General features: G+C 41.1%; 1 non-coding gene across 1 annotated transcript; it reads left to right on the forward strand.

The window, feature by feature from the left end:
- The first annotated feature begins 11,506 nt into the window (after positions 1-11,506).
- On the forward strand, positions 11,507-11,613 carry LOC128289949 (small nucleolar RNA R71). The gene has a single exon (XR_008279589.1). It is a non-coding gene; the product is annotated as a small nucleolar RNA R71 (small nucleolar RNA).
- Positions 11,614-11,857: the final 244 nt, after the last annotated feature.

Here is an 11,857-nt window from a genome sequence, read left to right on the forward strand (position 1 = left end):
ATGCCCCCAATGTGGAAGACGACACCTAGGTGAATGTTGGGGTAAGTCTGCATTAGCAAGACTTTATTACGGATGTGGTTCAAGGACCACTTCATTAGAGATTGCACGAGCTAGATGAGAAGAATAAGATGCAAGGTGCAAGATCTAGTGGGGCGACGGCTAAAGGTAGACCCCCGAGGATTTCAGGAGGTAGGGGTGGTAATCAGAGAGGAGCCACTGATACGGCTGTTCGGTCCGAGACCCGTGCTCCTGCTAGAGCATATGCCATCCGCGCACGAGAGGAGGCATCCTCCCCTGACGTTATCACTGGTACTTTTACTCTCTTTGATACTAGTGTGATTGCATTGATTGACCCCGGCTCTACTCATTCATATGTATGTGAAACCTTAGCATCCAGTAAGACTCTACCTGTTGAGTCTACTGAGTTCGTAATTCGAGTGTCAAACCCTTTGGGTCAATACGTACTCGTTGACAAAGTGTGTAAGAAAAGTCCCCTAGTATTTCGAGGTTCTTGTTTTCCGGCGGACTTGATGGTTTTGCCGTTCGACGAATTCGACGTTATTCTTGGTTTGGATTGGTTGACCATGCACGATGCGGTTGTAAATTGCAAAAGCAAGACTATTGATCTGAGGTGTACAAATAACGAGATAATTCGGGTTGAGTCTACGGACTTAAAAGGGTTGCCACCGTAATATCGCAATGTTGGCGGAAATACGTAAGAAAGGGGTGCGAAGCATACCTTGCGTATGTACTAGACGACAAGGAGTTAGAAAAGAAACCCGAATCTGTGCCAGTGGTTTGCGAATACCCGGATGTTTTCCCTGAAGAATTGCCGGGTTTACCACCTGTTTGGGAAATTGAGTTTGGCATCGAATTGGTACCTGGTACCACTCCAATTTCGATAGCTCCGTATCGTATGGCACCAACGAAATTAAAGGAGTTGAAAACTCAGTTGCAAGAATTGGTGGATAGAGGTTTTGCTCGCCCGAGTTTTTCACCTTGGGGTGCGCCAGTGTTGTTTGTGAAAAAGAAGGATGGAACCATGAGGCTGTGCATCGACTATCGTCAGCTTAATAAAGCGACGATAAAGAACAAATATCCGTTACCACGTATCGATGACTTGTTCGATCAACTGAAGGGAGCCTCAGTGTCCTCGAAAATAGATTTGAGATCGGGCTATTATCAATTGCGAATTCGAGATTGGACGTACCCAAGACGCCTTGAGCGAGATATGGTCACTATGAGTTCCTAGTGATGCCGTTTGGGCTTACTAATGCCCTGCAGATTTATGGATTTAATGAATCGGATCTTCGACCATATTTGGATCGGTTCGTAGTCGTGTTCATTGATGACATCTTGGTCTATTCAAGAAATGAGACCGAACATCTTTGAACACCGAGGTTAGTCTGCAAATTTTACGGGATAAGCAATTATATGCTAAGTTCAAGCAAGTGTGAGTTACGGTTAAGAGAGGTTAGCTTCTTGGGGCATGTGATATCTCAGATCGGTATTCGAGTCAACCCAACAAAATTTCAGCCATACTTAATTGGAAGCCTCAGAAATATTACCGAGGTTCGAGCTTTTTGGGGCTTGCTTAGGTTATTACCGACGATTTGTAAAGGTTTCTCGACGATAGCCACGCCAATGACGGCTTACTCCAAAAGGATGTTAAGTTTGAATGGACGGAGAAATGTCGAAAAAGTTTCGATCAACTGAAAACTTGTTTGATGAAGCCCCAATTCTAGTGCAACCCGAATCGGGCAAAGAGTTTGTCATTTATAGTGACGCATCCCTACTTGGGTTGGGTTGCGTATTGATGCAAGAAGGGCGAGTTGTGGCCTATCGTCGAGACAATTAAAGCCACATGAGAAAAATTATCCGACCCATGATCTCGAATTGGTCGCCATCGTATTCGCCTTTAAAGATATGGCGACATTACTTAATTGGTGAGAAGTGCCATGTGTATTCGGATCACAAAAGTCTCAAATATTTGATGACTCAAAGAGACTTAAATCTGCGACAAAGACGTTGGCTCGAGCTGTTAAAGGATTATGAGCTGGTCATTGACTATCACCCGGGAAAGGCTAATGTGGTTGCGGACGCCTTAAGTCATAAATCACTATTTGCCTTGCGAGCGATGAATGTACACTTGTCTGTTCTACCCGACAATGTGTTAGTAGCTGAATTGAAAGCCAAACCATTATTGAAACGTCAAATTCGTGAAGCTCAGAAAGTCGACGATGAGTTGGTTGCAAAACGGGCTGAGTGTGTTCCGAACAAGGACTCGGAATTTCAAATCGATGATGACGATTGTTTGAAGTTCGAAGTCGTCTGTGTTCTAAAGAATTGAACTTATTTCGATAATTCAACGAAGCCCATTGTAGCCGAATGGCAATCCACCCGGGAGTACGAAGATGTACAACGATTTGAAACGTCGATTTTGGTGGCATGGTATGAAACGAGGCGTCTCGACTTTGTTTGAGATGTTTAATATGTCAACAAGTGAAAGCGGAACATCAAGTGCCTTGAGATTACTTGACCGATCACGATACCCGAGTGGAAATGGGATCGAGTCACAATGGACTTTGTATCCGGACCGCCATTGTCGACAAGTAAGAAGGATGCGATTTGGGTTGTTGTAGATAGATTGACTAAGTCGGCTCACTTTGTCCCCGTACGTACGGATTTTTCAATGGACAAACTAGCCGAATTGTACGTTTCTCAGATTGTGAGACTACACGGGGTGCCTATTTCCATCGTGTCGGATAGAGATCCGAGATTTACCTCGCGATTGTGGAAGAAGTTGCAAGAAGCTTTGGGTACCAAGTTGCATTTCAGCACCGCCTTTCACCCCCAAACCGATGGTCAATCCGAACGGATAATTTAAATACTCGAGGATATGTTGAGATGTTGCATCCTTGAGTTTAGTGGTTCATGGGAATGGTATTTACCTTTGATTGAATTCGCCTACAACAATGGTTTTCAATCAAGCATTAAGATGGCGCCTTACGAGGCTTTATACGGTCGTAAATGCCGTACCCCATTATTCTGGACTGAACATAATGAAAGTAAAATCTTCGGGGTTGATTTGATTAAGGATGCCGAGCAGAAAGTTCAAGTAATTCGTGAAAGTTTGAAAGCTGCTTCGGATCGCCAAAAGTCGTATGTGGATTTGAAAAGAAAAGACATTGAATATCAGGTTGGAGACAAAGTATTTCTCAAAGTTTCACCCTGGAAGAAGGTGCTTAGATTTGGCCGTGAGGGCAAATTGAGTCCGAGGTTCATCGGGCCGTATGAAGTATCCGAACGAGTTGGGCGATCGCCACCGATTAATTTTGCCCCCTGAGCTTGAAAAGATTCACAACGTTTTTCATGTCTCGATGCTTCGACGATATAGGTCTGACCCGACACACGTAATTACTCCATCCGAGGTCGAGGTTCACCTAATTTGAGCTATGAAGAAGAACCGATTCGTATCCTAGCACGTGAAGTGAAAGAGTTGCGAAACAAAAGGTTCCACTAGTGAAAGTGTTATGGCTCAAACACGGGATAGAAGAAGCTACTTGGGAGCCCGAGAACTCTATGAAAGAGCGATACCCAAACTCACATTTCGGTAAGATTTTCGGGACGAAAATTTCTTAAGTGGGGGAGAGTTATGACACCCAAAATTGACCCTAGTCGGAAGTGGTTTCGGACCGCTAAACCGAGTCACCGAAATGTTGGAACGTAATATTTATTGTCTAGAATATGTGAATATGAATGTGTGAAAATTTCATGTTTGGATTTTTCTTAATTGTAGATGAATTTTTGTGATTAGGACTTATGTGAGAAAACTTAGAAATGTCTTTGGGCAAATGTAAGTGGCCTATTAGTGCATGTAATCAAAGGGTGGACTTGCATGTCAAATTCCCTTTGATATTAGCTAATGGCCGCCATGACAAGAGTGATGGGCAAGGAAACATGTTTCCAACATGTTAGGCTAGTGATGTATGTAGGAAACAATAAAATAGAAAGCTAGTAGTAAAGAAATAAAAAAAAAAAGAGAATGGTGAATGTCCCCCATTGCCGTGAGTTGAGGAAAAGGAAAGAAAAATCCTTGTTGTTCATCCATTCTCATTTTTGTTACAATTACCATGACTTGAGAAGAAGAAGGAGTGTTCATGTTTTCTTTCTTTTGCAATTGTTGTAACTAGAAGAAGAAGAGGAAGCAATAATAGAGAAATACAATGGAGCAAATCAAATAGGTGATTTCCATCTTGGAGGAATTTTCATTCGCGTTCTTTGCAAATATTTTATATTTCTTCCTAAGCTGTTCGGTTTTAAGTGTTGCGATGCTTGAGATTGTTGTTGCATGCGACATGCATGTAAGATTTTGATAGTTTTGTTTGGTGAGTGTGGATTAATTTGCTCCTGGAAACCGTGGCTAAATGGTGAAGTAAATGGTGTGGTATGGCTGCTCAAATATGTGTTGACGTGTGCAATTGTGACTATCTTATTATGCTGCCTTAATTTGCTTTTACATGCTGTCCAATATTGTAAATTTTATGACAAATTCGGTTAAGTTTAATGCATGTCTCATTTGAAAATTCAATGCTGTCCAAAGCTGGACATTTCCATGTTGTTCGGGTGAGTCTTTCAAAGGTAACTTTGCTAAATTCTCACATTTAATTTATGGGTACATATACAAGTAATGTTCGGCTATATGGAATGTAAGTATAGGTGTGATCGGTCATGGAAATTTGATATGAAGTTTTGTTAGGTGAGTGGTGAATGGCGAATGAATTATATACATTGTGAGGATGAAATTTGTATATAAATTGTGTATGTGTGCATTCGGACTTTAAGGGTAATGAGATGAAGTTAAGGTGCGAATTTTAGTTCGGGTGATAGAGATAATTCGGTTGAGTTGATTCATGATGTTGTACATTAGAATAAAAAATTTACTACTAAATGTATTTATTCTAGATCAAGACATCAAAGGGGGAAAATCAATCAAAGGCAAAGCAAAGATAATCGAGTAGCCGATTGGAAATCGTTTCATCCAATATAAGGTAAGTCATTAAGCATATATTTGGTATTGATTTAAATGATCATAATATATATGCAATTGTGTTTAATGAATTGATGTGTAAATGGAAATGTATGTGTATGGAATGATGCCATCGTTGAATGTATAAAGGTGGTAAATTGCATAAAGTATTGGTCTCGGCACTAAGTGTGCGGGTATAAATGGACACGGTGACAAGATTGGCACTAAGTGTGCGGGTTTAAAATTGTACAGCACTAAGTGTGCGAGTTTGATTATACAGCACTAAGTGTGCGAGCTGAAAATATATAGCACTAAGTGTGCGAGCTGAAAATTATATAGCACTAAGTGTGCGAGCTGAAAATATATAGCACTAAGTGTGCGGATTCACTATATGCTCTTGCATTACAATTGGCACTGAGTGTGCGACATTATCGAGTTAATCCCGGACAGCGAATCGGGTAAGTACCTTGAGCTCATGACGAATAGGCAATATGTTCATGCTCGGGGTTGAGCTTGGTAAGCTTTAAATCTATGTGATGATTGCAATTGTATGATTGTGGTGAAAATGAGTTGGTGTGTGAAAATGCCTGAAATATCTTATTGTATAGAATTTGAAATGTGGATGTATGACTTGGTATGAGATTGAACCGAAAGGTCCGAGGAATTATGGTATAGTTTCGATATGGATGGAGTACCTAGCTTCGTTTATTGTTTCATGTTGTGATAACTTTATTAATGGGTGGTTGTCGAATGCTTATGACTTCTCGAGTTATAAACTCACTCGGTGTTTTCTTGTCACCCATTTTAGGTCTCTTGGACTCGTATCGTTTGCGTGCTCGGAACCGTCGTTGAAGTCATCACACCGCTGGAAATCTTTGGTATTGTCGTCGTAGTTGAACTAGGAGAACGTTTGGCATGTATAGGCTATTTTGTTTTGTTGAATTGTGGGTTGTAAACTTTAAGCCATGCGAAAATGGCCTATGTGGTCGGTTGAGTGTGATTCTAAAACCTATAGTCACGAGCCTTAGAAACCTTAATTTTGATAAGGTGGCCATAGTTTGTATTATGTATGATGTAATAGTTGGCCATGGAAGAATTATGAAATAGTCATTGTTTGCTTTAGTAACAGATGCTGCCAGCAGCAGTGAGGTGAGATGGAAAAATCACTAAAAATAGTAGAAGTAGAATTAAATAGTGAATAAACTATGAAATTGAACCTCGATGAATCTATTTTCATATGGACGAAACAAAACGACCATATGAGCAGTATACTGAGAGATATTAAAGTTCTCGTGAGACAGGGCCAGAATGGTTTCTGGATCCCCTGTCTTGACTTTGAAAATTTACCATAAATTATCCAAAAGGAATTAGAAGTCTTGCCTTATATGTGCAGATTCCCTTTTGAGTCTAGTTTCATTAGAAACAAACAACATGAGCATTGAAGCTCTGTACGAGAAGATATCCAGGTCGTAATGCGCAAAGGTCAGTGTAGTCGACCCCTGTAACATGGGTAACTTTAACTAATAAACTGTACTAATTGGCTCGACCAAAAATTATAGAAAAAAATGTGTAGATGGAATTATGATTCTAGTTTCAGGGAAAATTTACGGAACTGGTTTTCGAGTTCTGGAACTCGAGATATGAGTTTTAAGGTGACAGGGACGCAGTTTGCCAGCTAGGCTGGAAATGTGAAAAATAGTCTGTGTGACACATGAGAGTTGGTCTTAGAACCCCTCGTGTCCGACTCCGGCGACGGTATCGGGGATGGGGTGTTACATGAAACTTCCTGAGTGATGAATGAATTTCCTTGAACTGGAGTTTTGGAGAATAATCAGCGTGAGGGTGGAGGAGGATACTTCGGTGGTGGTAAAAGTTCATTAGTCCATAAGTCCTGCGCCAAAAGAATATTATATCTGGTTGTAGCTATGGTCGTGGTCGAGCAGGACATGGCATTTGTGGAGAACCTTTCCCTGTGGAGTTTCAAGTTCCTGAGTAATAGTAAGCTTTTGAGCTCTTTATAACTGTGATAGAATTTAAAACTCTTTTAGGAAATATATAAGGAAGAGTAAGTACTCAATATGAATTAGACGAAATTAAAAATTGTAAAATAATAATTATAAGTCCTAATAAAAATAAGGTGAAAGAAAAATAAAAAGTAGTCTTAAAAGTAAAAACATAAAATAATAGATAAAAGTTTTTAAACATCTTCATCACTAGATGGTTCGCGAGGTGGGGGTGGCGATGAGATGTGGAGGTGCTGACAAATCTGCTATAGAGTAGCATCAATGTTATTGAAGCGCTGAAAACACTGTTGCTCGAACCGGGTAAGGCGCTCAGAGATGTCAGCGTATGAAGCCACCGCATGAACTGGATGAGAAGGAGGTGGTGGCTGAGACGGTGGGTTCTCGTGACGTGGAGGGACATCATCAGTAATGTCCTCGGGGGCCTCCTCCTCGGTGGATTGGGCGAGACGGTACTGAGGAGGGAAGGTGCCACGTCGTTTCTCGATCATCCTCATACTTAGCATGCTTGATATGCCTTGTGAGGACATCTGGCCCATAAGGGGATGATTGGGCTACTGTGTTGAGGAGCCCGAAGTGCCGAGCCAACTGCGTCACGTAGGGCCCAATGGAGATGACCCCCTTCCTATGCCGCTCCGTCTAATGTTGAATGGCAAGGGTAATGAAATAAACAAGGTCTATGACGTGCTCGTGTGACATACACCATAGAATGTAGGCATCGTGAGTGTTGACGACATCAGTGTTTTCTCGCCTTCCTGTTAACGTGTGAGCCAAAATGGCGTGTAAGTACCTCAGATATGGATGGAGAGCTGATGCCTTGGAGCGGCTAGGATTGTAGGAAGCAGCGCCGGGGGTGAGGGCGTTCCAGCATCGTGAAGGAGAGTGATGGATGTGGCGATTGAGAGCGTGGAGTTTATTCTCCTCCATGAACTCCTCAGTGTAAAGGCCCAATGTAGTTCCAAACTCTGGGACGTTCAACTGGCAGACTAGACCGTCGAGGCGAAATTGGATTGTTCTTGGGTCATCAAAGCAGGCCATCACGACTTGAAGATGGAATGTCGAGTAGAGTTCCATCGTGAGTTTGAGATATGTCGGCTCGACAATCTCAAAGAAAAGCCCCTAAGGATCGGTGGTGAGGAGGGCCCAAATTGCATCTGTGAGTTGGACTTGTTCTACCGCGGCCCAGTCTATACAGCGGCCCACTTCCAAGGGTCGAGCCCGTAGAATCTAGAAAAGTTCTTCTTGGGGCCCAATGGGGAACTGCAGGAAAGGGTGACGAATTTTCATGGTAGGACCCGAGGAAGATGACGACCCCTTCCTTTTCTTCGAAGTAGGGACGACAACTTTCTTTCCTCGTGAAGACGACATGGTATACCTTCAAGGAAAACCATTATTTCGTTGTGATGAATGTTCAAGGTAAGACGAAAACAGATTTAAAAAGGAAAACATCATAAACTAAAACTAATAATCTCAGTCACAACTACTAATAAACTTAATCAAAAACAATTAATTTTATGGTGTATCACTAGCATGATAATAGTATGAGTTTCATAAAAAATGGCAAATAATTCTTTGTAGCATATTTTATTGATGGAAAATGTCAACCCAAAAGGTATGAGTATTTCTATTATCCTAACCATAAATATTCACTTTAAACTAGTCAAATGGAGCAGATAGACATGCAATGAGTAAGAACTTCAACATGAAAAAGATGATAACTACTCTAGATACGAAATTTGAGTGATAGAAAGATGAAAATAACATGAAAAGTGCAGATTACTATGATAAATAGCATTAGAAATCAGTAAAATAAAAGAGAAAAGAGTAAACAAATGCTAAAAAGATGAAAATGGGCGTCGAAAATGAAGTTGGAAGCGGCGCACGGGCGTGACAGGGAGGTCGTGTGGACTTGTAGCGGCTAAGGTTAGGAATTTTGGGTGAAGAAGATGATGAATAGTGAAGGGTATTTATAGATTTTGGGACACACGCCCGTGTTCCCTAATTTTTGCCCGTGTGATTCACGAATTTTGAATTTGGACGCATCTAAAAATTTCCCCATGCCCGTGTACCTTGGGCGTGTTGGTGCATACGACCATATCGTACAGCCGTGTTTGTCTTTGTTCACTTCTCCCACGTCCGTGTATGAAGGTCCACACCCGTGTTGTTTTGGCAAGTTTGCCTACGGTTGCTTGGCACGGACATGTTACACGCCCGTGTTGTTTTGGCAGGTTCACCCACGGCCATGTCACACGGCCGTGGTGATTTATCGTAGCCCGTGCTGGGGAAAATATTTGTCCTGTTTCCACACGGTCCTAAGCATGCCCATGTGCTTGGCCGTGTCTGTGTGGTAAACCTGTATTCAAGAGCTTTGTTAGTAAGTTAGGTGTTAAACACTAAAATTTAAAGAAGTTAATACAGTTAGTGCTCGGGTTGCCTCCCGAGAAGCGCTTATTTATAGTCTAAGCTTGACTTCTCCATTGAATGGTAATGGTGGCTCGAGGAGTTTATACTCCTCATTCCTACTATGAATCTCATCAAAATAAGGTTTTATGCGGGTAATGTTTACCTTAAAAGTGCCGAACTTGGGATGACTTACCTCGACTGTACCGAATGGGAAAATGCTAAGTACCGTAAGAGGAATTTCTTCATTCGGTTTGGTAGTGATAATGTGAGGATCTGCGGTATCTAATAAAATTTTATCTCTAACCTTAAATTGATTTGGAAATGTATTGAGCTTGTTCTGGCGTAGTTTTGGTTTAACGTGTGTTCTCAATTTATGTGTCCGCCATTCATCTAGCTCCTCGATTTGTAACTTTCGTTCTTCATGAATAGGTCCTTTACTATTGCTTGAAAATGGCTCATGTACTTCCTGCAAACTCATTTCCTGCAAAGTAGGTTGCACCATATTGTCAGTTTTAGTAGAATGGTTTAGACAATCACCTTTAATTTTCGATATGTTGCCAGAATTGCGAGCTTGAAGGGTGATTGTTTCGTCTCCCACACAAAGTGTGATCTCACCTTTGCCAACATCAATAATAGTTCTAACAGTTGCTAAAAAGGGCCTTCCTAAAGTCAAAGGAGTGTTGCTATCCTCCTCTATGTCTAGAACAACGAAGTCAACGGGAAATATAAATTTATCGATTTTAACTAGCACATCTTCAATAATACTCCTAAGAAATCTTATAGTTTTATCTGCTAATTGAATGCTCATCTTAGTCTGTTTGGGTTTCCCAAGACCTAGTTGTTTAAACATTTTGTAAGGCATGATGTTAATACTAGCCCCTAAATCAGCTAATGCATTATTAACATCTAAACTACCAATTAAGCAAGGAATCGTAAAACTCCCTGGATCTTTTAGTTTGTTGGGTAGTTTATTCTGTAGAATAGCTGAGCAAACTGCGTTTAGCTTTACATGCGAAGCCTCGTCCAACTTCCTGCTTATTTGCTAAAAGCTCCTTTAAAAATTTCATTGTGTTTGGCATCTATGATAGAGCTTTAATAAACGGTAAGTTAATATGTAATTTTTTAAGAGTTTAAGGAATTTACCAAATTGTTCATTTGAGCAGTCTTTCCTTGTCGCATTAGGGTATGGCATACGAGGTTTGTATTCTGTACTTACCGGTTTCTACTCATTGTGGTCTACCTCACCTTTACCTTTGCTTATCTTAGTTTCTTGCCTTGGTTCTGGTTCAGGTGTGACTAACCCTTCCTCATCTTGACTAGTAATCGCGTTGAGTTGCTCCCTTGGGTTAGATTCTGTGTTGCTTGGCAAGCTACCTTGTGGTCGTTCAGAGATCAACTTGGCAAGCTATCCAATTTGAGTTTTGAACCCTTGGATAGATGCTTGTTGATTCTTAAGTGCTGTCTCGGTCTTCTGAAAATGAGTTTCTGACACCAATATAAACTTTGAGAGCATCTCTCAAGGTTCAGCTTCTTTTCCTGTTGGTAGGGTGGTTGTTGGTAGCCTGGAGGTAGTCTCTAATTTCCTTGGCCTCCCCATGAAAAATTTGGGTGGTTCCTCCAACTTGCATTGTAAGTATTACTATATGGGCTATTATGGGATCTAAAGTTATTGTTACCCATATATTGGACTTGTTCCTCTTCGATGCTAGGGTTGAAGGGTTGATATTTTGTGCATTCTCCTCCTCCATTCGAATCGTACCTCATCACTGGATGTACCTGAGTAGAGCCACATAAATCATCAATCTTTTTATTTATGAGTTCTACTTGGCTAGATAGCATAGTAACCGCTTCGGGGTTGAAAACACCGGCTGCTTTCATCGGTTTTGTTCTCATAACTTGCCACTGATAGTTATTCAATGATATCTTCTCTATAAATTCATAGGCATCTTCAGGTGTCTTATTATTGATGGTTCCTCCAGCGGCTGCATCAATTATCTGTCGAGTCGAAGGATTCAGGCCATTATGGAACGTTTGAACCTGTAGCCAAAGCGGTAACCCATGGTGAGGGCACCTTCTTAAAAGGTCCTTGTATCTCTCCCATACATCGTAGAGTGTTTCTAAATCTATCTGCACAAAAGAAGAGATATCATTACGTAATTTGGCTATTTTAGCCGGTGGAAAATATTTTAATAAAAAATTTTCCGTCATTTGTTCCCAAGTAGTGATTGACACTTGTGGTAACGAGTTCAACCATTGTTTAGCCTTATTCCTTAACAAAAAGGGAAACAACCGAAGGCGAATGGCGTCATCAGAAATGCCATTAAGTTTGAAGGTATCACAAAATTCTAGGAAATTTGCCAAGTGAGCGTTGGGATCCTCGTCCTACAAACCATCAAACTGAACA

Source organism: Gossypium arboreum, chromosome 2 (assembly GCF_025698485.1).
Source record: "Gossypium arboreum isolate Shixiya-1 chromosome 2, ASM2569848v2, whole genome shotgun sequence".
Classification (NCBI taxonomy): domain Eukaryota; kingdom Viridiplantae; phylum Streptophyta; class Magnoliopsida; order Malvales; family Malvaceae; genus Gossypium; species Gossypium arboreum.